Source organism: Artemia sp. Qi Xiang Cuo, chromosome 16 (genome assembly GCF_049724085.1).
Source record: "Artemia sp. Qi Xiang Cuo chromosome 16, ASM4972408v1, whole genome shotgun sequence".
NCBI lineage: Eukaryota > Metazoa > Arthropoda > Branchiopoda > Anostraca > Artemiidae > Artemia > Artemia sp. Qi Xiang Cuo.
In genome coordinates, this window is record NC_142809.1 from 62531026 (window position 1) to 62558993 (window position 27968).

The 27968-nt window shown below is 37.5% G+C and overlaps 1 pseudogene; it reads left to right on the forward strand.

Annotated features, from left to right (window-relative positions):
• The first annotated feature begins 31 nt into the window (after positions 1 to 31).
• Positions 32 to 27865, forward strand: LOC148943170 (triosephosphate isomerase-like; annotated as a pseudogene).
• The last annotated feature ends 103 nt before the right edge of the window (positions 27866 to 27968 follow it).

The window sequence follows — 27968 nt, forward strand, 5'->3', positions numbered from 1 at the left end:
CTCTCTCGAAAAATTGCAGGCTTTTTAGAGAATGCGCCGCATTTGGGCCCTGATTGGTCAGCTAGAATAGACACCAACGTAACAACTAACCCTGCCCCAGCTCCTACATTTACCGTTTTACTATAAAACTGTCCTGCAAACCTGGTCTCATCTAGTGCTCGTAAGAACTTTGTCGATAAACTTTGCCTTGGTACCTCAGTTGAAATAACTGAACTTAAAAAATCGGTTTCAGAATGGAAACTTATCGTTAGGTCGAAGCGTGTAGCGAAAAAAAATGTCGAGAATGCTAAGAACAGTACCTCAGGTATCTCAGTGAGTGTGTAATCCCTACTGTTTATAGAAGTCCTGAAAGGCTTACATACCGAATACGATGAAATTGAAGTCAAATCTCTTTTACCTAACTCCGTGAAAGTTCCAGAGTGCGGAAAGTCCCGAGTGTTCAAGGTCTACTTTGAAACGAAACAAAACCTGGGTCAGTGCTTGAAAGTGTCGGTGAAGCTGGCTGCGAAAATCTATACGCTTTTAGAAGTTAAACTAGAGTAATTCCTGAAAATTTTAAATAAAATAATTTCATTTCATGGATCGCATAAGTTATTATGTAAACTGCAAAAATATTTATGGTATCTGAGCAATAACTTAAGTTTTTTAATTAAATCTAAGAAAATATCTGAAATTTTTTTAATTAGATTTGATTTTTATAGGCTCTTGAAACTTGACACATGGTTTGAATCTAAAGCAATAGAAATGTTGCTTTAAACAATGAATAAATATTCAGACAATCCAAATGAGTTTTTTATAGCTACACCAAGAAATCTCTTTGTCGGTAGAAACTTGAAGTTAAATAAAAATGAGCAGAAAATTGGAAACATAAAAATTTCCTAATTGCTGGAAATCTTGACCCAAACACAGAGGTTCTGTGTGCTCCTCGTACCATTTATTTGGAACATGTTAGAAAAACTTTACCATCATCCGTCGGTGTGGCAGCAAAAAACTAATACAAGGTTCCTAAAGGAGTATTTACTGGAGACTAGTCCTGCAATGACCAAAGATGTTGGAGTTGAGTGGGTCATCTTAGGTCATTCTGAGACAAGAAATGTGTTTGGTGAATCTGATGAGCTAATTGGGGCCAAGGTTGACCATGCCCTTGAAGGTGATCCCATGCATTGGTGAAAAATTCGAAGAGAGTGAAAATGGAAAGACAGAGGAAGTTGTTTTCCATCAGCTGAAAGCAGTTGCTGAAAATATCAAGCCCGATCCATGGCAAAATGTGGTCATTGCATATGAGCCAGTTTGGGCGATCGGTATTGGCAAAACAGCGTCTCCAGCTCAGACTCAAGAGATTCATGTCAAGCTTTGCAAATGATTGCAACCAATTACACACATTTTATCTACTACTCAAAATGGATAAAGAAATCTTCTCTTGCTTTTTACGACGTTCGAGTATCTTTTATCTGGGTAGCGGTAGCTAGCAACCTAGTAAGAAACTATCACGCCCCATAGTAAAAACTAAAGTAACCCCTAACTCCTAGAAATACAGTCAGATCAAAACAAGAAGTACACTGTTAGAGCCGCCTTGTCCAAAATCTCTATATACAAAACTTACTTATCACTTAGCTTGAACAACAGGGAAAATATATTGGAATTAAAAATTCAGGAAAGTGGCTAAAACCACGATAGTCTACAAATAAAGCATGTTTTTTTCTATCAGTTTTTTTCCCTCAGTTAGCTGGTCACTGGAAAATCATAGAGAGCTGTACAATGGCTTATTTTAAAGGAAATCGCTACATCTAGTTCCTTTTGTAATTAAAAATAAAATAAATTTAAAGTATAATCAATTTTCACAAAAAAGCCTGCATTTTTTGTGTATAAGCTTGATGAATAACATTATAATCATATAATAACCGTATATGACGTAATAAGTAAACACATCATTTATACACGTTCATCTTTCGACAAGATCATTCTATTTTATTTCAGTTCTAAGTTCAGGATCGACAAAGTTATTATGTAAACTGCAAAAATACTTATGGTGTTTAGGGCAATAATTTTTATTTCTTAATTAAAACTAAAAAAATACTTAAAAATTACACAACTAGTTTTATTTTTCCTTAGGTTCTAACTACCCAAAGTGTCATCCAATATGTATTTCCATTATAATAAAAATAGTTTTAAATTTTAATTTTCAGTTCAGAATCACTAAAGCTATTATGTAAACTGCAAAAATATTTATGATGTATGAGCAATAATATTTAGTTTTTAGTTAAAACTGATAAATTACTTGAAAATTTCTTGTTTTTTTCTCCCGATATAGCTGGGCACTGGTTATTGTAGTAAGTAACAACCATTCGAAATAAAAACCATAGCATATATTAGACTTAGTTAGCTGGCTGATTCTTTAAGGTCTATTACTATTTCAATGAAGGGAAATCTGTAGGCTTTTTCCTGTTTGTAATCAGGGATCCGGGTAGCTTGCAACCTAGTAAGAGAAGATCACGTCCCATACTAAGAAATACAATAGCTCATAACTCATAATAAATAGTGTCAGATCGAAACTCAAATTACACTATTAGAGTCACCTTGTCCGATTCTCCTTTATAAAAAATTAGTTTCTTGGCTTTACTTATGTTTAATCTTTTTTTATTTCAATAAATTGAATTGAATAATTGAACAACAAAGAAAATATACTGGCTTGAAAAACAAGAAAATTTGCTTAGACTATGTTATTCTGCGTCAACGTTCTTTTTTCGTGTTTTCTTTCTCCTCAACTAGTTGGGCACTGGAAAATCATACTACTACTACTACTACTAACAACTCACCGCAGCACCAAGCCGCCTGAGGCCAACACAGCTACGCACGCTCCTCCTCCATCCCAGTCTATTCAAAGCCTCCCTTTTTACACCCGCCCATGAAGTTCCCATTTCCTTTAAATCTTTCTTTATGACGTCCTCCCTCCCCAAACGGGGACGACCTGCTTTCCGTTTAGTCCTAGATGGTTGGCCGAAAAGAACAATCTTCGACAATCTGTCATCCTTCATCCGCACAACATGCCCTAGCCACCTCAACCTTTCTTTCATTATAGGCCTAGATAGCGGTATTGAACCCCATTTTTCGTACAGCCTATTGTTTGAAATACGATCAGTCAGCCGGGTACCCAGAACAATCCTTAAGCAATTTCTCTGGAAAACACCTAGCCAATCTTCATCCTCTTTTCGAAGTGTCCATGCTTCAGAGCCATATTTAACCACTGTCATCACTGTAGCTTCTAATATTCTAATCTGAGACTGTAGACTTTTATTCCTATTCTTCCAAACTTTTTTTAAATGTGACAAGATACCCTGAGCCTTGACTATTCTATTTTTAACATCTTTCCTACTCCCACCATCTTTACTAGTAATACTACCAAGGTAAGTGAAACTGCCCACCTGATCAATGTTTTCATTACCCAACATCACCTTTTCATCTTCACTTATTCCTAGCCTTAGTGACTTAGTCTTCCTAACATTAATTTTCAAACCAATACTAGCACCCTGAACTCGCAAAACCTCTAAAACTTCATTCATTTTGCTCACACTTTCATCTAGGATGCTTAAATCATCAGCATAATCCAAGTCCAGGAGACTTTTTCCTCCCCGTTTGATTCCGTGGTCTCCCATTGCCTTTCCTGTGCTCCTTAAAACAAAGTCCATCAAAATAATCCATATAAAGGGGGATAGAACGCAACCCTGCTTAACTCCTGATTTAATACAAAACCAGCTGCTAACCTCATTTCCTACCTTAACCGCCGCAGTGTTATTCTCGTACATAGCACTAATCACTTTAATGTATTTGTCTGGTATACCATACAAGGATAAAACCTTTACTAAAGCTCCTCTATCAACAGAATCAAACGCTTGCTCATAATCTATAAAACTGAGGACCAAAGGTGTTTGAAAACTTAGGCACTTCTCAATTATTAACCTAAGAGTGAAAATTTGGTCAACACATCCTCTACCTTTTCTAAAACCGCACTGCTCTTCTCTTAAAACTTTCTCTACAGCATCTCTCAGTCTAAAAGGTATCATATTACGAAGTAGTTTACTACCTACAGAGACCAAACAAATGCCTTGACAATTACCACACTCAGACTGATCAACATTCTTATAAAGTGGCTTAATTAAGGTTTTCCTAAAATCATTAGGTGCATTCTCTTTTTCAGAAATCATATTCATAATCTTCAGTAACTTAATTATAACCTCAGAGCCACCATATTTAAGAAACTCATTTACAACCCTATCAGCACCTGGAGCCTTATCATTTTTAATCCTTTTAGTACTGTCTCTAATTTCTCCTCACAAAACAAATCTTCCTTCACATCCAAGGTATCACAAACTTTTTCTTTTTCTTCTATATTTTTCCTGCAACTTTATCTCGGTTAAGTAAATTCTCAAAATGTTCGGCCCATCTCGCTTTAGCTTTTTCCTTATCGCTAATTGCCACCCCATTCCTATCTTTAACTGGGACAAGTCCGAATTGACTACTACCTCTCAATTTGTTAATGTGCCAGTACAATATTTTACTATTATGCCGTCTAGCTGTATCTTCTGAATCCTCGGCAATTTTATCCATGGCCCCCACTTCACACCTCCTTAGTTCATATTTCAATGCTTTCTCCACTTTCTTTACATTTCTTTTGTTTTCATGTGATCTATCACTCAGATAATTCTTGTACAAGTCCTTTCTCCTTTCTATTAAACTTAAAGCTTTTTCACTAATATTCTTAGCTGCAGTTCTAGCTTTCTTCCCAATACACCTTCAGCAACTTCACAAATTATTTTTCTAAAATTATTCCAACCATCTTCCACATTATCAAATTTTAAACTCTCAAGTATAGTATTCAACTGTTCCTGGAAAGTTTCTCTCAAATTCTCATCCTGGAGTCTACTAGCATCCTAACTTCCCGGGAGGTAATTACCCTTCCGATATTTCAGCTTTAAATTAACCCTTGACACTACTAGATGGTGATCTTTACTTTTAACATCAATAACAGCACTCCTATATACCCTAGTATCTTGTATTGATCCTGCCAGTCTTCGGTTTACTATAACATAATCAATAAGGTTTGCTGTCTTACCCTCACGTGAATACCATGTTAGCTTATGAACCATTTTATGACCAAACACCGTATTGGTTATAACTAGATTGTTATACCTACAAAATTGCAAAAGTCTGTATCCGTTACTGTTTTCTTTTCCTACACCAAATTTACCTAAGCTGGGATACCATCTATCCTTATTTCTACCAACCTGGGCGTTAAAATCTCCCAGCAATAACATCATATTTCTACCTGGGACCTTGTCTATTTGCTCCTGTAACTGTAAGTAAAATTCATCTGAGTCACTAGTATCTCCATCAGTCGGTTTTACAGGGGCGTATACTACTATAACTGATACCTTGAAATTTCTAGTCATAAAATGAGCAATTAGTATTCTATTATTAATACCTTCCCAGCCTAAACAAGACTTAGCAACTTCCTTATTCATCATGAGCCGTACTCCCAGTCTATGTACCCCATTCTTCCTGCCTGAGTAAACAAATTCTATATCACCTAATTTCAGGCTTCCTACCCCTGGGATGTTAGTTTCTGAAATTCCTAATAAGTCAAGTTCGAATCGTCTGAATTCGTCAGTCAAAATGTCAATACGATAGTCATTTTTTAATGTCGTAACATTCCAAGTTCCAATTTTCATGTTCTTTAAATCATTGAAATTATTTTCGCCTCAGGAAAAGCAATGATCCCAGATACCAGTGCAGGACGGGGATCACATATCTTCTCAATTTTACACCAAAGTGCTTAAGCCGGCTTAGAACCGGACAGCAAGAAGTCCCTGGGACCTCCAAGAATGGAGGCTTTGTGCAATCCTGGGCCCATCTTGGTCACAACATGGTTTTCAGCCGAATCATAGAGCTGTTTAATGGCTCATTTGAAAGAGAATAGCCACATCTGGTGCTTTTGGTAGATAAAAATAATAATATTAAGAGACTATGACGTCCTGTTGTTACATAAAAGAGAGAGATTATCATAAATGGGAACTGTGTAAGCTTCAGTGGATATAGCTAAAACCTAGTAAGGAACAAACTGTGTTGAAGAATCATTACAGTATTTATATTATGATAAAGCAAAAGGTATGATAAAAAACTACAAAATTTTGTATATTGCAAAAATATTTAGGATGTTTTAGCAACAATTTTAGATACACTACAAGGAAATTTTAAATGATTTTATTTTATTGTAACATTTAAACAACTTGATACAACTTGATATTTTCCTTGGAATAGTCAGTGAAAAAAGCAGTAAATTTTGAAAAGATGGCTGCTGATAGGTCACAACCTGAAAAGGTTACTCAATTTGAGCACTTATGTGGACTGACTTTTCAGCCACGTGTTGTCTGATTTTCTGGAATTCTTTGTACAATTGGTCCTGCTTCTGCTAAATTTGATCTTCTTGAAGGAATCATGAAACTAGAATGAATATAGTGCGTCTCAGTTAATCTCACGCCTCATACGAATACCAGGCACACAATTTGATGTTTTCGTGAAGTTATATTTAACGTAGAAAAGAGAATCAACAAGAGAATTCCTGCAGCCATAGCTCTAGATACCATTTGCCCCCCCCCCAATTTTTTTATCGGCTCAACCTATTTCGCCCCCCCCCCTAAGAAAATAGTGGATCCACTCCTGGCCAGTTCTCATATATCTGCTAATTATTTTGGTCTAGATAAGTACAGAGTCTTAACTAGTGTGGTACATAATGTTTTCAACACAAAGTTCTGTGGCTGGAGAGGAGGGGTAAACCGCCTCAAAAAATGCATTTTCTATTCGTTTTTAGTTTTAATTTCGTTTTATAACTCTTCCGGCTTGACTTTAGAGTCTTTGGGCGTAATGGCCTTAGACTATAAATTAGTATTTTCTAAATTTTCCTTATTAGAGAGGAAAATCCCCCCCCCCTTCCGCACTTGTTACTTCGTCAACCAAAGATCCAGAGTTATTAGGGAAAACTGGGTAATGAAATTCGAAATAGGCGATGAATTTCAACTTAGTAAATGTAACTTCTGTATGCAAAATTGTGTACTTTAAACTTGAACAATGAATTTAATACGTAAAAAAAATTGACCTTAGGTAATCCACCCTCCAATAAGAGAATAAAATACTTTTCCTAGTAGATGGTTTTTATTTTGAGATAAGGAAAATCCCCCCCCCCCTTCCGCACTTGTTACTTCGTCAACCAAAGATCCAGAGTTATTAGGGAAAACTGGGTAATGAAATTCGAAATAGGCGATGAATTTCAACTTAGTAAATGTAACTTCTGTATGCAAAATTGTGTACTTTAAACTTGAACAATGAATTTAATACGTAAAAAAAAAAATTGACCTTAGGTAATCCACCCTCCAATAAGAGAATAGGATACTTTTCCTAGTAGATGGTTTTGATTTTGAGATAAGAAGTCTCTTCGTGCTTAGTCTCAACTTTGTTCAACTTTTTTTTTATTTAAAATTTAGTGTTTTCGCTGAAACATAGTTTCTGCTAACAGAGAGGAGTTGCCCCCCCAACCCCCTTCCCCCCTGGCACCTGTTGCAAGTAGAGGTGACCCTATAACTCCCACCCCTCACCCCTGCTGCCACCTACAACTTTTTTTAACACCATATATTGGCACGAGAACCACGTGGTTTATGGTTTTTGTCAGTGAGAATTTGAAAAACAGGAATTTTGTCACATTTTTGTATGTTTTAATGGATGGTTATGTGTGTTGGTCGATTTATTTGATGTTTTTCATGGATGTTTAATGGTTTTTGTCAGTGAGAATTTGAAAAAAACAGGAACTTTGTCACATTTATGGATGTCAACAGCAATTCATGTCTGTTTTATGGTTTTCTCACTGAGAATGAAAAAACAGGAATTTTCTCACTTGGATTTACATAATCGCTAGGGGAAATTATTGATTCACGAAGGGGGGAATTAAGAAACAAACATGGCTTCAGTGTTGTTTGGCTAGCCTGGCCTGAGAAATTGATTTACATAATCGCTAGGGGAAATTATTGATTCACGAGTGGGGGAATTACGAAACATTATGGTTTCTTTAATCTTTAGGCCTGAGGGATTTATTTATTATTGTTGTTTTGGACAAGTGCATGCTAGGGGTGAATGTCAAGGTGTCCAGGAACAGGAAACGGTTAGATCACATGTTTCCTTCTCAGCCAATCAGCGAGTCGGATACATCCTCCTTCTCAGCCAATCAGAGACGTGCTTACATATGATTTTCCCCGTTACATAACAATTCACCCTTGAGATTTCGTATATAACGGGCATGCAATATGATTAAATTATCAGAAAGTTCCAGAACACAATGGATAGAACACATGAAATTATTGATGAACTTGAAGCCTTGACAGCCTCAATTAGCAATGTAAGTTCTGTTTTCATTTTTTATTTTCAAAATAAATTTTTTTTCCGTGGTCCCCCTCTACTCTTTTGGGTTAAACCCCCCCCCCCCCACCCCTAGACACCCGCCACTATATGATGTTCATACTCGATAAACAGTGTAAAATAAGCTCTTTTTTCGTGATGTAAACCCCCTCCTTCCTTCCCCCTCTGTTGACGACCATAATTCTGTTTTCGATATATTCCGTATCTTATATAAAAGCAACTGTCAACTTTCTGTCAATCCCTTAATATAGTGTTTTCACAGCTATGGCCTTGACTTACAGATTTCTCGCAACGATTTAAATATCTGATAATTACTGACACCCCCTTTAAAGTACATCCGTCTTTGCTAAATCCTTATGAATTTGGATAACAAAAGCTTCCGCTGAAAAAAAATGGTACTTTTTCACGGTAAATTAAAAGCAGTTTCGCGTGAAAAGAGAATGTCAAGTCTAACACCTCCATTGTAAGGTGAAAACAATATGTTTCATAGCGTTAAAATTCATGGGTATTGGGTTTAATAAAAATATACATTGATCTATTATGCTTAAATTTAATAGAATTTTTACAGTATATTTCGGTGTGGGGAGGGGGTATTTTTCCATGTCTTTTTTCTCAGGGATATTTTCCGTGGGGGTTATTTTCCTCGGGGTGTTTTTTTTTCTGGAGGTGTGATAAATACCAGCAATCGTAAAAGGATATTGAAAGAAAAAAAATAGCGTTAATACTTTAAATGCGTTAAACAAGGCATGCTCAATACAAATTAGAACCAGAAAAGAACAGAGACGTCTAAAAATAAGAAACTAGGCTGACTTATATAGGCCGGCTTTTGAATGGCTCAGTGAGCTGTAATTCTCAGATTCAAAAAGGATGCAATTAGTACATTTCACGAAATTTTTTACGTTTTGCTTTCTTAGTGATAAACTAAACAAAATTATATGGATGATGATACTAACTTTTTATTCTGTGAAAAAGGGGCAAATTATTTAGATACTAATTTTTTCTCTTCTTTTTAAGGCAAATTGTGAAGAATGCGTGCACCCTCCCTCCAAGAAAGCGAGGGTTAATAATGCGGGCCATGCGAAGGTTACTGTCCGGCAATATGGTAGCTGGCCGAAGCCTCCAAAACAAGTGCAATCATCTGTACAAGAATGCAACGCAGCCGGCCAGTCCACCGTCCATCATACAGTGCCTGGGCGTTCAAGAGCTGCCCCACTTATGCAAGGTCGGGAAGTGGTCCTCCAGCATGCACTACATGGTCCTTCGGATGCCCAAGTGCAGCCGGGATATGCAAATATACGTATTTTTTCCCACCTTTCTATTTCTTCCAATTTTAGTCCTTTTCAATCCCAATATAAACGTATCTCTGTGATATATTAACCCGCACCCCACCCAATGTTTTAAATTTATCGCCCTCGGATATATCTAAATATAATTTTTTACAATGAAACCACACATTTCTCTGCCCCCCCTCCCTCGGAGATATCTAAATGTATTTTTTTGCAAAGAAATCGCTCTTTTCTAATCATTGCTATCGCTGCAAATTATACTAAGCGAATATTTTTATGTAATTTCTATTAATAATCACTGCCTTTGAAACTCAAAATTCTATTTTTTCTAATCTTTTCTATTTTCTTTGTTGCTATCTCTTCACTGTTATCTCATAAGCGAATATTTTTCATGGGTAATTTCAATTAATGCTCACCATTTGAAACTCAAAATCCCCTATTTTTCACAATTGATTATCACATAGTTTCAAGAGAAGGAACTGAGTGAGATTATTCACATATATCTATTTGTCACATATGGACCCCATAATTTGCGCAAGGATATTTTAAAATAACTTTCAATCTTACAAACCCTTGCCAATATTTTAGTGATGTGGAAACATTGTTGAATAAGAATTAACGGTTCTCGAATTTAATTGTACTGTTTCCCAGAGAATACGCTTGGAAACAGAGCAGACACGAGATTAAAAATAATCTAGACTCATGTGGAGTAATATAAAACGTGTTTGGTATGTAGGCTAAACGAATTCGGCCGCATAAAACGACGGTGTTTTGGGGATGTTGGTAAACGACGGGGAGCCGCGATGTCCGGACGGCGTCGAGGGGTCCAGGGAGTGTTGGGAGGGCACGGTTAGGGAGAGCGCCGGGGAGGATGCGCCACGGGGCAGGGAAGTGCCACAGGGATGCGCCACGGGCCAGGGAAGCGCCACAGGGATGCGCCACGGGCCAGGGACGTGCCACGGGCCAGAGAAGCGCCGCCGGGATGCGCCACTGGCCAGGGAAGCGGCACAGAGATGCGCCCCGGGCCCCCCTACGCGCCCGGGGGTGACAACCGAAAAAAAAAAAAAAAAAAAAAAAAATTGGAAACATTGAAAATAAAATAACAACTTGTTTCCTTATATGTAATATAAGAATTTTGAAAGTTAATTTTACTAAAAAATATTTTTTTATTAAAAAATAATAAAAATTTTAACAGTAGTGATGAGTTTAAAACGATGAAAATAAGCTATTTTTCAGGTGCAGTTTGTCCTGGGTCAGTATTCGCAATCTCCCCCCTTCGGTTCAGGTGGAGACGGCTAGGACATGCCTATGGGGCTTTACAATAATGAAGCATCTACGATCAGAGAATGGCATGGTAATTTCCGAGAAATACCCTTTAACATTGATGACCTTTTAAGTGATTTTTTTTTAAATGTTGATAATAGCACAGCTGAGCAGGGTACTGGAGATAATTCAGATTCAGACTTAGCATTGCTAAGCCCAAATACTATGCAGCTTTTGGATGATTTTGTCGGTGGATTGAGGGGAAACCCTTCCCCCTCAGATTACATGACCAGTTCCCCACTTCAATCGATTGAGGCGGCCTCCCATCGCCATATTATTGAACAACTTGGGAGAGGGGGTAATATCCAAGAGGGGGAGGGGGGTACAACTCTCCCAGACTTTCAGCTGTCCAACAGAATTTTAAATAATATAGTTGTTTTCACTGCAGTGTTTGGGGACCCTTTTAAGTCACTTTTGTCTGGTAATTTTGTCTTTGATCCTGTAGAAATTGTACACAACTTTGTAGATAAAATTCGTGCACTTCTTGAGAACCAGATTCAGTTGTGGGGTGGTAGGGATTCGATTAAGGTCTCCATTGTTTTAAAAGTGTTTTATTTAAATGAGGGAAAAAGCGATGTTTATTATCATTTTGTACATTCCGAGATACGTTTGGTTTATTCAAATTTAGAAAATTTTGAGGGTATTTTCATGGATTGGGTCGATCAAATTATAACGCATCTTGAGAACTATAACGAAAATGGAAGTGGCTCAGTAGTTTTATTTATTGAAAATTTAAGCGTAAATATTTGTAAAATTAAGAAAGATTTTATTTTAAGAGGGGGGGCAGGTGGGGGGTATGAAAGGGATACAGTTTTAAATTATAATCCAGATCTAGTAGGTTGTCGTGGTGTCCAGAAGATCTGTTTTGAAACAGATCAAAAGTGTTTCAGATATGCTTTCCTCATCTCAGCCTTTCAGCCTCTAGCAGATTACGCTACCAAGACGAATTTAGACAATTGGGCTGTACATGGGAAGGATGGGTCCAGTTTTCCAGTTGTAGATTTTTCTTGCTTAGAAGGAAAATACCCAGTAACGCTAAGATCCATTGACATTTTTGAAAGGGCTAATGCCCATTTAAATATAAGGCGTTACTGTGGTACAATACGAAACAGAATTTGAAGCTGGGGTTCGCACTAAAAATAAGGGGGTGGTTTTCCCTGTAAGGGGTCCGTCAGTTGATTTGGTTAAACACTGGGTTTGGTTATTATACACACCACCTAGTCAACCGAATACAATCGGGCATTTTAACCCTATCACTGAAATTAGTAGAGTTCTGGGGGAGGGTAAGAAAAGGGGGACTCGTTTCTACTGTCCAACATGCCTCTAGATTTTGGACTGAACTAAAGTTACAACATCACATGAAGCATTGTAGCCACCACGGCTATCAGACAGTGGAAACGGTATCAGGGGAGAGGGGAATTCTACGTTTCAAAAATTTTCAAAAGAACCTTTTCCAATGCAACAAAATATCTTTAGATTGTGAAGCTAAGCTGATGGAGGTGAGAGACCCCAAATATCCAAACCGAGTCAAAGAACATCTGGCTATTGCAGTGTCCTACGCCCACGCGCAAAGAGACAGTTCTAACACCATGCGGGTGTTAGAAATAGTTGAAACATTGGATGAGCGGGAGTGCATGGACAAGGCATTGACTAAACTGATTGGCACGGCTAATGGTGCTATTTCTCGTTTGAGAAATACCCATTATCCAATGGTGCTGTCTGCAGAGGATCGTCTCGCGATTAAAAATCAAAAAATATGTTGGGTTTGGAGGGGGGAGTTTACAGAGGCGGGGGATACGGGTACTAAAGCAAAACGTGGGGCGCGGGGGCCAGTTCGAGAGCATGACCCTGTGTGGCAGGACCGAGCCTCGGGAGTTAGTAATTTTAGAGGAGTTGCGCATCAATCGTGTAATTTAAATGTTAACCAACAGTTTTTTATCCATGTTTTTATTCATAATTCCCATTAATATTTAAAATTTATTTTACCGGCACTGGCACGTATGCATAGGGAGGGAGGGGGAGTAGATTGTCCCTGGGTAAATAGTTCATTTATCTACAACATTATTCCCAAGTCAGCTTAGAAGCTATTGCTTCTTGAACTGAAATGGCAGGTAGTGTATATTGAACATACCTGCTTGAATAAAACTCGGTTTTCAGATTCTTTTAGTTTTTTCCCTAAGGCAGTGATTGACTTGATTAAAGCGCAAAAAAGAGACAGGTTTTATAGCTGTTTATTGCTTAAACATCACTTTCCAGACATTGAAATGTATGACCTGTTGACCTGCAAAGGTATATATGCATACGATTATTACTGATCTGGCGCACTCTTAAGTGAGGAGAAACTACCTCCAATTGAGGCTTTTTAAAATTCACTGACCAACAGTGAATAAACAGCCGAGGAATATGAGTTTGCCAAGAAGGTGTGGTCCAAGGGGGATTGTAAAAATGGGTGGGATTATTGTAGACTGTACTTGGCCAGTGACGTTCTAACTCTGTTGGATATAATCTGTAAGAACACAGACCAGATCTATTCGGAGTTCGGGTTAGATATAGGATACTATTTTTCCACACCCCATTTAGTAATGGATTTAATTTTAAAAATTAGCAGGGAGGAAATAGGCATAATCACTGACATAGATCAGCACCATTTTGTAGAGCGTTCAATGAGGGGGGGGTCTGTTTTTCACGGGAACCGCATCTTGTCAACTGATCCGAGTGGACAAAGCAGCGGTGCAAAGTCAAATGCAGTGTTCTTGGACATGAACTCGTTGTGCCCCTCGGCAACGTCCAACTACTCTTTGCCGTGTGGGAACTATCAATGGATTGAGAATCCTTGTGAGGTCCCTGACAGTACCACCATCGATGACAACTGGCCACACTGATGGTTCTTTGAAGTTGATGGTCACATTCTGCTGGCGCTTCACGACTCAGTCAAAGATTTGTCTTTCCCTGTTTCACTCGGTCGGTGAGCAGGGACTCTCTGAGCCCCTACACTCATTCATTGGTTGAGGAGATGGGGATGCATTGGACCCCCTCCAAATATAAACTGATTGCTGATTTGGACCCTAAGGAGAATATCGTTGTTCACCATGTGCTTTTGCACTGGATGTTGAGCAATGGTTTCAAGATCACTAAAATACAAAGGGTCATACAGTTAAATCAGCGACCCTACTTGAAAACTTTTATCGACACTTTTGTCGATAAACGCTCTAAGGCGACTTCAAAGGTGGTGAAGGAAATGTATAAGCTCATTCTAAATTCAGCGTTTGGCAAAATGTGTGAGAGCGTACGGAACAGGTCTCGCTGCGACATCGTGACTGACCCTCGAGAGTGTGCACAAATTATTGCCAACCCCAATTTTACATTATTCAGGAGCATAGAGGCCGGCATGGTTCTTCTACACAGACGAAACCGAAATGTAGTACTGAACAAGAATATCGCAGCCGGTAGTTCAGTACTGGAAATTTCAAAAAAGCTCATGTTGTCGTTCTTTTAAAATGTGTGCAAGGTGCACTGGCCCCGGGAGGGGGAGGTTCAAGTTTACTATGGTGATACAGATTCCCTGCTGTTAAAGGTAAATGGGACTGAAGATTTGGATTTATTGGGTGATTTGCAAAAGGGGGGACACATCAGCTCGCGGATGGATTTCACCAACTGGAATCCATCACTCTACCCCGAGTTGGTGAAACGTCAAGCCCCCAACCAACTATTAAAATTAAAATCAGAGACGGGGAGTGATTTGATATCCAGGGGGTGTTCCCAGGTCCCAAAGTCTATTGCGTGGAAACTCATAGTGGGGAAGAAAAGAAGGCGTGTAAAGGGGTGCCTACACACTTTGTAAAGAACAATGTTAACATGAGTATGTATAGAGAGTGTGTAGAGAGTAGTCTAGTGCCAAGAGCACAAGTGCTTGCAATTCACTCTCTACAGTATAGAAATTATACTGTGAGAGTGGAAAAGACTGCAAAGTCGTGTATATCCGACACAGTCTAAGTACTCGAGACTGGTGTGAGTGCTCTACCCAACGGCCACGATCGTATTTCAGATAACGTGGAATGCATAGGATATCGCAATTAAGTTGGTCGGGATCAATTTACCTAATCCGAACTAACGATCACCACCCCTCAACCTCTACATAAATTAACCTAACTCAACTGTTCATCTAAACCCAAGCACTAACCATCACCACCACCACCACTAACCCAACCTCAACTAACCTGTAGCAGTGACGACAACTCTTGTTTTTCGCCCCGCGGCCGCCCCAGGGGGGGGGGGGTCCCACCCGCGGCCGGCCGGCCTTCGGCCCCGCGGCCCTGGGGGGGGGATCCCACACCTTTAAATTCATAAAGTTCAACTGTGCTATTGTTCCAAGTGTATTTTCTGTTGTATAGAAAGTGTTATTGTATAGAAAAGTGTTGTACAAACATGTTGTACAGAAAAGTGTTGATGATGGACAAAAAAGTGTTTTTTTTATTGTACATAAAGTATTGTACAGAAAAGTGTTTTTTTTTAAGACAATAAGTGCTTATTTATAATGTGTTATCGTTGCCCTGTGCTGTTCATGTTGACTGCAAATAGAGTTTTCATGTTTACCACCGGAGAAATTTTGTCAAATGTTCTTGTTGAACAAGTGTTATTATTTTTATCGTTGTTCATGTTGACTGAAGAACTATTTGTTTTCATGCAGTGTCGAAATAAATGCTGCCATGAAATATTGTTTTTTTTGGTTCTTGAATAGATAGATCTATGGAGAAAATTGCTACTTATTCAATGAGTACATATGATTTACAGTTAGTTGCAGTCCGACTTTTGCCCCCAACAGCAGCAGCATGTATCAATTTAAAACGCCCTTCAGATCGTTTCTGTGTGGACCGTCAATGTCGGGGAAAACAACACTTGTAACTAGAATAATTCAAAATTGCGATAAAATGTTTTTGGAAAAGCCGAAAAAAATCTACTATTGCTATAGTATTTGGCAGGAGTCCTATGATAAAATAAAAGCTATTGCCACAACCATACCAATACAATTCATACGGGGACTTGATGTTTTCAATAGTATTGAATCGAACTCGTGGTTGATTATTGATGATTTGGCTGAATCCATTGAACAGTTCTCACAGGACATGCTACAACTGTTCACCGTTCGCTCTCATCATGAACAGATTTCCGTTACCCTAGTTCTACACACTCTGTTTCATCAGAGCAAATGTATGCGAACCCTTGCTTTGAATTGCACTGTCTATATTATCTATCGACTCGTTAGGGAGTCTATCACGCTCCTAACTCTCAAAAATCAGATATAACCCCGCACCCCTAAATTTCTGTTGTCAGCGTACACTCAGGCGACTAGCAAGCCCTACGGTTACATTTTGTTGGATCTTAATCAGAGCACTCCCGAGGATCTACGTATAGTCACCGACATTTTCAAAAATGAAATTACAGTATATCTTCCGGTGAACAGTAAAAAAGACTATCAGTCGCCATTATGACACTGAAGAAACTACACGAACAACGACATTTGTTTTCCGTTTTAAGCACTACAAAACCATTGCTTAGGAAGGCTATACTCAAACATGGGGTTGAAAATGATTTCATTAATCTAATATCTGAACTATGTTTAAATTTAACTGAGGGTAATGTTCAACTGCCATATGGTTTTAGACAACAGACAACGAAACATCGGTCCACTGTACGCGCCTTGGATTTTAAAAAAATGGTAAAAAAATTTAAAATAACACGGCTCCTTCAAGTGGGCGGTAGCTTTTTCACACTTTTACTACCGATAATTGCAGGACTTGTAAACAGTTTTCTCTAGATGGCAAAACCCTATAAATTGACACCATTTGAACTTGTCCTCTCGCCCATCGACTATTTTGAAGACAATCTAAGCAAATTCATTAAAGATGAGAATATTGCCGACGACAAAAAACTGCTTTTACTTCAAGATGCAGTGCGACGTGTGGACAAACATAAACCATATCGTGAGAGACCTGCCACCGTCGTCGATCCCCCTAAACAGGAGACATCTCAAGAGTCTGTAGCAGCACCAATGGAGAAGGACTTGAATTCAATTGTCTTGAAAATTGGAAACCTATTGCCACTCACATATCGAGAACAGTGTAAAAGAGTATTATCTTATCTCATGTTGGAAACTGGTGATCAAGTTCAAGTCGAGAGCACAGGGAAACAAATTATAATTCAGGGAAAAAGTTATAATCTAGTTGATTTCATTTGTGATATGGTGAAGAATCTTAAATGAATCTTATCATTTGAAAATAATATCTAAAACTGTATGTATGTAACAATCGTTCACAAAATTCTTATTTTAAATACGCAAATTCTAAGGAAACTAAGTGAACCTCAAACAACACCATTTAATAAAGAAGAAGATTCAATATTTGAAGATACTAGCAGCAGCAATGATTTTAAAACACCTGTGGTTGCTAGTCAAAAGCAAAGACGACTTGATTCGTTCGCCAGTTTGCACAAAGGGAGTGGACATTACACTACGTGTTTACGCTCGAAATTGATGAAGTTTTGAAAGGTGTCTATGAGAATATTGGCGAAGTGGGAAGTTTAAGTTCCCCCAAAACGCTTTCCAAAGCTGTCTCCGGCACCACCACCACCATATTGAAAAAAGTAAAAGAGTATCTAGAAAGTGAACCGAGTTACACACTACATCGGAATCACAGATTTCACAGTAAAAAATATCGACAAACTAAAGCCTTTTCCCCTCTGCATATAATGCAAACGGATCTTTTAACTTTAGACGCACTTCAACAACGTCACAATGCACCTTACAAATATATTCTACTTGCAATCAGTATCTTTAGTCGCTATGCCTATGCCAGTCAACTACGGTCAAAGAGAGGTGTCGAAGTTGCAAAGGGCATTGAAAGTCTTCTCGAACAGGATTCGTATAGAACAATTCAATCGGATCGTGGCAGTGAATTTGTTAATCCCCAAGTGCAAAAGGTTCTTTTGAAATATAATAAAACACTTTATCTTAGTCACAGCCCGATAAAGGCTGCATTGGGTGAACGATTAATAAGAAAGATTAGTATATTAATTTCAAGATATTGAACTTTGAAAAATACATCGGATTTTATTCATGATTTAGATAAAATCATGCAGATATACAACCATCTACCCCATCGATCTCTGTCCAACTCTACACCAACGGATGTTCACTACAATGAAAATACATTTGATACTTTTCTAAAGCAATACTCCAAGGGTGAAAAAGAGAAAAAAAGAAGAAATTCAATGTTGGTGATACTGTTCGAATTAATAGAACCACCAATATTTTTGAAAAGGGGAATTATTTATGGAGCACTGAACTTTTTAAAGTGTCCAAAATCCTGGACACCATACCCATAACTTATCGACTGTGAGACACCAAAGATGACGAGATTCTCAGTAGTTTTTATGAATATGAACTGCAAAGAGTTAGAAATACTAGTGAAATTTATCAAATTGAAATGATATTAAAGAGTCGTACTCAAAAGGGCAAGAGACAGTTACTGGATTGCTGGCTAGGATACAACTCAGATTTTGATTCTTGGGTCAGTGCTGAATACATTGAAAATGCCCAATAATTTCTATTTGACTTTCATGTCCAATGTTTCTGATCCTCTCTATAATGATCTGAATAGAACAAGTGATTTTTGGACGAAACTCTCCCCCACCATCAAATTCGACGACAGAAAGTATGAAGTGGCTCTTGTCGACTGTATTCTCAAAAATACCTATGACATCCCGAGAAACGATCGTAAATATGACATAAAAATTAGACCCTATGATTGGCCGCCACCACCAGGTGATCAAGAACAAATTCAAAAAATCAATTGGTTGGATTATCCATATATTGAATTACCCTACGAGGAACTCACCTGTATGAATGATTTATGTCGTACTATTAATAAAAGAATTTCCGCTCGTAAAAAGGGTGCTTTTCATTTCATCTATTCAAAGGAGGAGGGCAAGATCTACATTAGTTCGCCTATTGCCAGTGAAAAGGTTATTCTCAACGATAATCTAAAGGATGTTCTTGGTTTTAAGCTCAATATAATCAACGGTAAAAGTCCGTGAAACACTAATTTCATCTTTACTGACTTCCCACCTGCCTTCTCCACGTACACCTGCATATTTCTATACGCCTCCGTTGTCTAAACATCTCGAGTTGGTAACTCAAATATCCCCTTCCTACGAGTTCTTGAACGAAAAACCAATCAAGAACATATTCATCACTACAATATAAAGCATCTTCAGTATATTCCCGTAAACACTTCCTATTAGGAACTCTGTCAGTTAAAACTAAGAACCAAATTGGGTGATCCAATAGCAATTTCAAGAGGTTTGGTTGTGATTACATGCCATTTTCGACCCATCATTCAACAACAAGATGTCTAATAAAAAAGTGGTATATCACTTGTCCTGACATTGACTGCTATGTTAAAACTCTTGGCCCCAGACAACAGGGCAATGGAATGGACTACTACAAAGGTCGCTCGTCAATGTCTGGCTATGGTCTTGGCAGCTGGTTTGCTAAGCTGTTTTGCTCTTCGCTACCACTGGCCAGAAAATATCTTGTACCGGATGTGAAAGATTTTGCATCCTCTACACTATATGATAGGGACTCTGGCAGGGATTTTAAAAAAAGCGCTTCGGAAATTCTTTTGTCTAGTGCATGAACCCTTGGCGAGAGATTAAAACAAAATGGTAAAGGCTTAAAAAGGCCAAGAAACACCGCATCACTCATCAGTCTCCACTCAGGTCGGAAACGAAAGACATCCCTTTTGTCAAAGAAAAGAAGGAAAAAGCTGACACGTAGTGTAACCAGAAGCCTCAGGAAGAATAAAATTGTCAGATCGAAACTAGATTTCTTCTCTTAAGATGTCCTACCTACCGCAAAAGGATTCTCAGCCTTCAATCACCGCCTCATTGAATCTATTCAACGCTGAAAACGTTGATTTGAGTGTCAAGCATGAATACTATGAACAATTTTATCCTCTGCAACCCCTCACCGATAATATCCACTTTCAAATTAATTCCTATGAAGACTACCTTATGGAATTGTCATCAAAATTTATAGATTTACAAATGAAAGTCTATAAATCCGATAATACAATGCCGATTCGGGGCGATGGAATATCCTATGAAAATTGTATACTACATAATTTATTTCGTCAAATTAGTGTCTACATCAATGGCACACTGGTGAGCACAAGCAATAATCTCTCAAACTATACAAGCTATATGCAATTCATGCTGATGACGCCCAAGTCATACAAGGAATTGAGAGGCGCCTCCAATGGATATGAATATATTAATAATACTGATAGTACAGATGCACTTAAAAATGCTACACCTAGTGAATTACATGTAGTTGGAAAAAATATCATGAAATATTTAATATACCCCAATGGCTACCACCCAATGTTAAAGTGGATATAAAATTGACGCTTGCACCATCCAATTTCATATTGAGAAAAGAACTTGCTAGCAATTCTGATGTAAGTCTCTCCCTCACCTTAGCAATACTTCATGTACGTAAACAACAGGTCATGAGTTCTGTTGCTTTGGCCGTGGAAAAACTGAGAGCCAATGGCAACAACATTAAACTACTTGTTCCTCATACAATCACCAATCAACGTCATATTGCCGTGGGGTCACGCACCTTCACCGATTCATCCTTTATCAATGGTGAAATTCCGTCGAAATTGGCTTTGGCATTTGTAAAAAGCGCCAGTGCAATAGGATCATGGACTGAATGTCCACATAAATTCGAGATGTTTGGACTTTCATCTCTTGTGTTCAAAGTAAACGGTATCCCACTCTACAATCTCTCTTGTGATAAATCATATAGAACATTGTATAAGTTAACCATGCAAACCCTAGATCACGATTCACAACTATTTGAAAATGGTATAACCGAAGAAATGTTTGCTAAATCACCTGGTATTATTGTATTGGATTTGTCGGGCAAGCAGGATATGAGTATAGTACGTATGGGGACTGTGCGTTTAGAGTGTGCATTTGCCAACCCATTGGCTGAGAGTATTGCACTAATCTCACTAAATCAATATGAAACCTATTGGGAAATCACTCCCGAAGGTAGTGTTCTACTAGACTTGGCGCCATGAACACCAGTCAAATAATCAATGTATTTAATATGGAACCCTACATGTCTCAGTACAAATCCTAGTGTCTACCCTCAGACTCTCTTGGAAAAATTCAAAGCGTGAACAATACCTTGATTATTGTTAATATCAGTCCGTCGACTGTGCTGACGGGTCATTAGTTGTGCATCTATCAAACAAAGAAGAATATCGAATTTTTTGATCCTCTTGGTCTATCCTATACATTCTACACACCTCAAATCAGCAACTATATTGAGAGCAGTGGAAAAACTATTATGCAAAATCGAAAGAGGGTGCAGGATCTAACGACTAACAGCTGCGGCGTCCATACACTACTATATTTTGTGTTCCGGTGTCGTGGCTATACTTACAAGCAGTTTCTCCACAGTTATAGTGACAATCCCCTTCTGAACGACTTTCTAGTGGAAAATATCCTCTCAGACCTATACAGTATTGATTTCAGTGCCCTTAGAGTAAGGTGTTTAAAAATTGTTTGTGAATTTGTTTATTAATAAAATGTATATATACAACAATGTCTTTAAATCTTCAATTTTATATTTCTTCATCTTCGAGGTATAGGAAACTGTCGTGAATCACTAATGCTGGTAAATCATTTGGATTCACTGTATATTGATCTTGATTGACTGCAAAGTCAGGGTCACATTTTCTACAGTACAATGTAACTTCACTCTTGTCAGATCTCTTTGTAGATTAAATGATACTATTTACATTCATATTATTAAATTAATGAGTTTCAATCTGTCTATTTGAAGCAATATCACAAATATTGTTTTCAAATGGTGAATCACATTCTGTCACAGCCAAATAAAAATCATTTGGTTTATAGTCATAGTAGGTAGTGTCGTCACAACGATGACGTAGAAACCAGATTGTCTTGTTACCCCAACAGTTAAATCGTAGACCAGATTCATCTTCCCAGAATAATTTAAATCCACGACGATACCAATATCGTAGAAATAAACTGAAATCACGTTTGGGATTCTGTCCAATCAGAGCGGGGTAAGTATTCTCCCACTGATCACATTTATCATTGTGACAATTGGAGCATAGGTGTCCTCTAGGATGAGAGTCACACACCTCTTAACGACAGGAATTACATCCTGTAATTTTTACTGCATAGCCTCTATGTAATTTACACGGATTACATAATTTACACTTTTCACTATAGTCATCAATAATTGTACAATTCTCACATTGATTCCAACTGCCAAGAGTGTACATGCACAATGGACATATATAGAACATTTTTCGGTTTCCGATGTCAACTCACTCACAGCTAAAACGAAACTGATCGTCTTCGTTCGATAAATTCATTGTGTGGGACCTGGTGGGAGGAGTAGCTCTGTGACGTTACTTCTTTCGAATGATGGGGGAGCCATCTACATTGAATCCATTGGCAATGTTTTAAAAAGTATATCCACACTATGATTCTGCCATTTTACAAATAATATATCAATAAATTGAGTATATGCATTTGAATCACATTTTAAAAGTTTCATACAATAGTCCAATGGGGGGGGAGAATAACACCTCATATTATTTTCAATTTTTCCCTGACACTAGAATATCCTGTGTTGAAGAGATAACTCTAGAAAATCATCATCCAAAATCAAATGTTTTTCCATAAACACTACATGATTCTCTCTTTCTCAAATTTATTTATTTTTCAGTCCTTTCACTCCAACTGCTGACTCTAGACTGACCCTGATTCGTTAGCTCTAACCACTTCCCCCTCGATTACGCAATCAATTTCTCGGAAATCCACTTCCCCTTCGATTATGCAATCAATTTCTCGGACATTCACTTCCCCTTCGATTACGCAATCAAGTTCTCGGAAATTCACTTCCCCCTCGATTACGCAATCAAGTTCTCGGAAATTCACTTCCCCTTCGATTACGCAATCAATTTCTCGGAAATTCACTTCCCCTTCGAGTCCTAGATCAATAACATTGTTCCCGTTAGAATTCAATGCGCATGTGCAACCTTCATCCCGGAGCTATTACACATAGAAACATCAAATAAATCGACCTTGGAAAAAGAGGTCATTGACCCCATTACGTAATCCATCTCCCCTAGGGACTCTATGCCCATATTAGGACCATAAACCACGTGGTAATGTCACGATCAATAGGGTCATCTCTACTGTTGCATTGTATTTATTCGAAGCATTTCTCAGAATGAAGTGAGGTCAGGCAACCACAGAATCACTACTTACTTAGATTTTGTTGCCATAATCATAGTTGCAGCGGTTGCTGCAACCTAGAAAAAGACGATATTAAGGCAGAGTAAGTATTTTGGCTTAACAATGATCTTAAAATAGATCAGGACCAAGCAGAAACATTGCTCATAGTAATCAAAAATTAAAGACGTAAGAAAAAATCAAGGAAAGTAAGTCAAGTAAGAAAAATTGCAATTAGAAGCTGGTTCAGGTTTCGATATAATACTAATTAATAGTACTAATTTGATGTGCCATTTTGACTGGTGGCTTAACATTTCAAGTTTGTAGCCTAATCCGTGAAAACATTAATAAACGTAAATGGCTTCAGAAGACCAGGATAAACAAAGATAAAACAAGTAAAGTATCAGAGCCGAGCCATCGAAATATCTACTGTAGGTCAAACAGCATTGGATCTACTAAGAAAATTAAATAAAAGCAGGAATAGTTATGAATACATTAAAAAGATGCTAGAAGATCATGATAGACTTGTACAAAAAATAGTTTATTGTGGCTTGGCGGACAAATAAAAAGAATTTATATTCTGCAGAGTAGAAAGAGCAGGACGCACATAATTTCAGAATAGTGATTTTAGGATGGGTAGAGAAGTTAAAACTAGGGAAAGAAATGATCAAAAGTCTGATGATACAGCTTTTAACTATAAAGAATATGTTAAGAAATCAATTCTTCAAATTCAGGTTCAGCCAAATCCATATTTTAACAACAGGAAAGGGACCTATGAGCAAATATGGTCTTCGAAGTTGGCCCTTGGAGCTCTTTATGGTTTGAAGAAAACACGCTACGGTTGTCATAATCAAAGGGCTTTGGTGCATGAAGATTTGATATAATAGGCAGGTAGATGTAGCACTTTTGTTTGAAATTACAGCTGCCGCTGCAACCTGGATACCGCTACAATCTGGATAGCTTGTAGCAACCCCTGGAACCACCGTATATAAGTTACTATGGGCGAGAGATCTTTTTTTACTGTACTATGTATCATGGATTGTCCTTTACTAGGTTTCATCTTTATCTGATGATCAAGCCTTTATGGACTATTCAGTCTAAACAAAACTTCTATTAATAACTACTACACGAGATCTTCTTGACTGACACCAGTTATGATAACTTTATCGATCCCTTATGTAAAAACTGTTAAACTACCCGAAAATTTTAAAATTAGTTTTATTTTTTGTTAGGTTTTTGTTTATCGTTCTTTACTATAATAATTGACAAATACTATATATGATGAACTATGTCGGTCCTTTATGTAATTATGTATGATATCCTAATGATCGGGTTACAGCTGCCCCTGCAACTCGGATACCGCTACAATCTGGATAGCTTGTAGCTACCCCTGGAACCACCGTATATCAGTTACTATGGGCGAGAGATCGTTCTTTACTGTAATTTGCTTCAAAATTAAACATGAACTAAATCATTAACCACTAATAATAACCCGGTTACAAAGAGGAAAAAGCCTAAGGCTTTTTCTTCTTTGAAATAGTAAGAGACGAACCTCAAACAATCAAGTGGCTAACTAGTTCCAATGTACACCATGATTTGATATTCCTATGATAGTCTTTTAATGTCTTTTCAACACATTGTAAATAGTAACCTCTGATTGCTGTAAGCATCATCTATATAAGGGTTTCCTATGACACTTCAGTTACTATGGACTGAAGATCATTCTTTAATGTATCACTGTGAATATATGGAGGCATAATTGTCCTCTACTTAGTTTCAGCTTAAATTTGATGATCGAGCCTTTATGTAATGGTAGCAACTTTTTCTTAAGTATTTTTCGGTAATCTTCATCATTGTGATAACGCTCCTTGATTTTTTGTCTAGCCTGCTCAATTGTTGCTTCTCTATAAAGTTTATCATTTTGATAACGCTCCTTGATGTTTTGTTTGGCTGTCTAAATTTTCGCATGTCTATAATCTTCATCATTGTGATAACGCTCCTTGATGTTTTCTTTGGCTGTCTCAATTTTCGCATGTCTATAATCTTGATCAATGTGATAACGCTCCTTGAACTTTTGTTTGGCTGTCTCAATTTTCACATGTCTAAAACCTTCATCATTGTGAAAACAGATCTTGCTGTTTTGTTTGATTACTTCTCGATACGCCTGGTCAGTTGAATACCTTTGTTTTTTTCTTTTCGGGGTACTATCTCTGTTTTTTTTTGTAGTACTGTTTTTTAAATTGCGTGTAGCTTGCTTTGACCTAACCATTATGTATTCATGAATGAGACCATTTACAGTTTTGACGTTTCTTATATAGTAATTATGACGTCACGGCGTAATGATTTTATTTCATGACGTAATGGCACAATGGTATTATTTCATGACGCCTTCAGAAACAACAATATAATTTCGTGTTTTTCTATTCACGTCATAGCTCTAATATAAAACTATGATGACATTCATTATCTATCTAGTAGGGTATCAGACAAGGTAGTTCTAATTATGTACTTTTGTTTTGATCTGACTCTATTTTTAGGAGTTTTGGGTTTTTATATTTCTTAGCATTGGACTGATCGTCTCGTACTAGGTTGCTAGCTACTGCTGCAACCCAAATTCACATATATATTTATTTATGAGAGGCAGCCTGGCCGATTGGTCCAAGGCACTGGTGTTAGCCACCAGTCTCTTCGGAGGCGTGGGCTCAAATCTTACCGCTGGTATTATGTTTGAAAACTGCAGTGTGAAAAGTTGAAAAATTTATTCTATTTTAGAAATAATTTATTTTAGTTACTATAGATTTATAACCCAATTAATTTCATTTAAAATGACCCATTGAACAACTATTTACGATCTTCCAGTGCCAATCTATCTCTGGAAACAAAGAAAATAAAAAAATAAAAAATATCCTGTTTAGGCAGGATGTTGTAGTAGCTGCCACTTTTCTTGATTTTCAAGCCAATATATTTCCCTTGCTGTTCAAGCCAAGGGACAGAAAGTTTACTATACAAGGGTTTCGGATAAGGTAGTTCTAATGGTGTACTTTTTGTTTTTATCTGACTCCTTTTTTAGGAGCTATGGGTTTTTAGATTTCTTAACATTGGAGGTGATCGTCTCTTACTAGGTTGCTAGCTACCGCTGCAACCCCGATGCTGCAACCCAAATTCACATATATATTTATGAGAGGCAGCCTAGCCGAGTAGTCCAAGGCACTGGTGTTAGCCACCAGTCTCTTCGGAGGCGTGGGTTCAAATCTTACCGCTGGTATACGATTATGTTTGAAAGACTGCATTGTGAAGACATCAAAAATGCAGTTTTTGGTAGAAAAATTTATTCTCTTTTAGAAATACTTTATTTTAGTTACTATAGATATGTAACCCAATTAATTTTCTTTAAAAAGAGCTATTGAAGAACTCTCTACGATGTTCCAGTACCAAGCTATCTGTGGAAAAGAAAAAAAAAAATATCCCGTTTAGGCAGAATGTTGTAGTAGCTGCCACTTTTCTTGATTTTCAAGCCAATATATTTCCCTTGCTGTTCAAGCCAAGGGACAGAAAGTAAGTTATATTAAAAGACAATCATTAGAAGAACAAACAATTGCATATGTTAGGCTTAGTTGTTTTGTCCTTCAGAAGCAAGTATTGAAATACGAAAAATTATAAAAAAAAAGCATCATGTTATTTTTTCACTTTCTTCCTGGTTAAACTATGTACATTAGCTATTAAAATTCACTTATAAAAGTAAATTAATAAAGTTATAGAAGAATTATTGTCTTTAACACCTTGAGTTATCAAAGTTGATAAAGCTGCTCTAAATCCTGATCGAAGGTTGGCAAGTTCAGTCTTCAGTGTCGCAAGGAAAAGCTGTCATTAATCTTTTTTTTTATTCTATAATTCGAATAGAATTTATCTCTTAATTTGTAGCATGACTTTAAATTGTTTTTCTTTTCTAGCTAGCAACCTAGTGAGAGACGATCACGCCTAATAGTAAAAATAAAATAGTCCATTACTTCTAAAACAAGAATCGGATCTAAAAACAAAATACAATATTAGAACTGCATTGTCCAATATATTGTTTTAGAATGACAACTAAGTTCAGATATCCATCTATTAAACTTAAAAAAGAGTTGAAAAGGATTGTTGAAAAGGAGAGTTGAAAAAAACTCAAAGAGAGGCAAAGTGGAAAGACAGAGGAAGTTGTTTTCCATCAGCCTAAAGCAATTGCTGAGAATAACAGGTATGATAAATTGCAAAATGGGGTCATTGCGTGTGAGCCGGTTTGTGCAATCAGTACTGGCAAAAGAGCATCTCCAGCTCAGGCTCAAGAGATTCCCGTCAAGCTTCGTAAATGGCTAAACAATAACGTCTCTGCGGATGTGGGTGAGAAAACACGAATTATTTATGGTGGCTCCGTAACTGCGGATTTTCTAAGAAAAGGGGTGAATTGGCAGCATTAGGCCACAAGCAATGATATTCAAAGTTTGTAGTGCACATACAGGTTTGTAAACTTATAGGTTTGGTGCGCATACAAATATTATTGCACATACTCATTTTTATGCA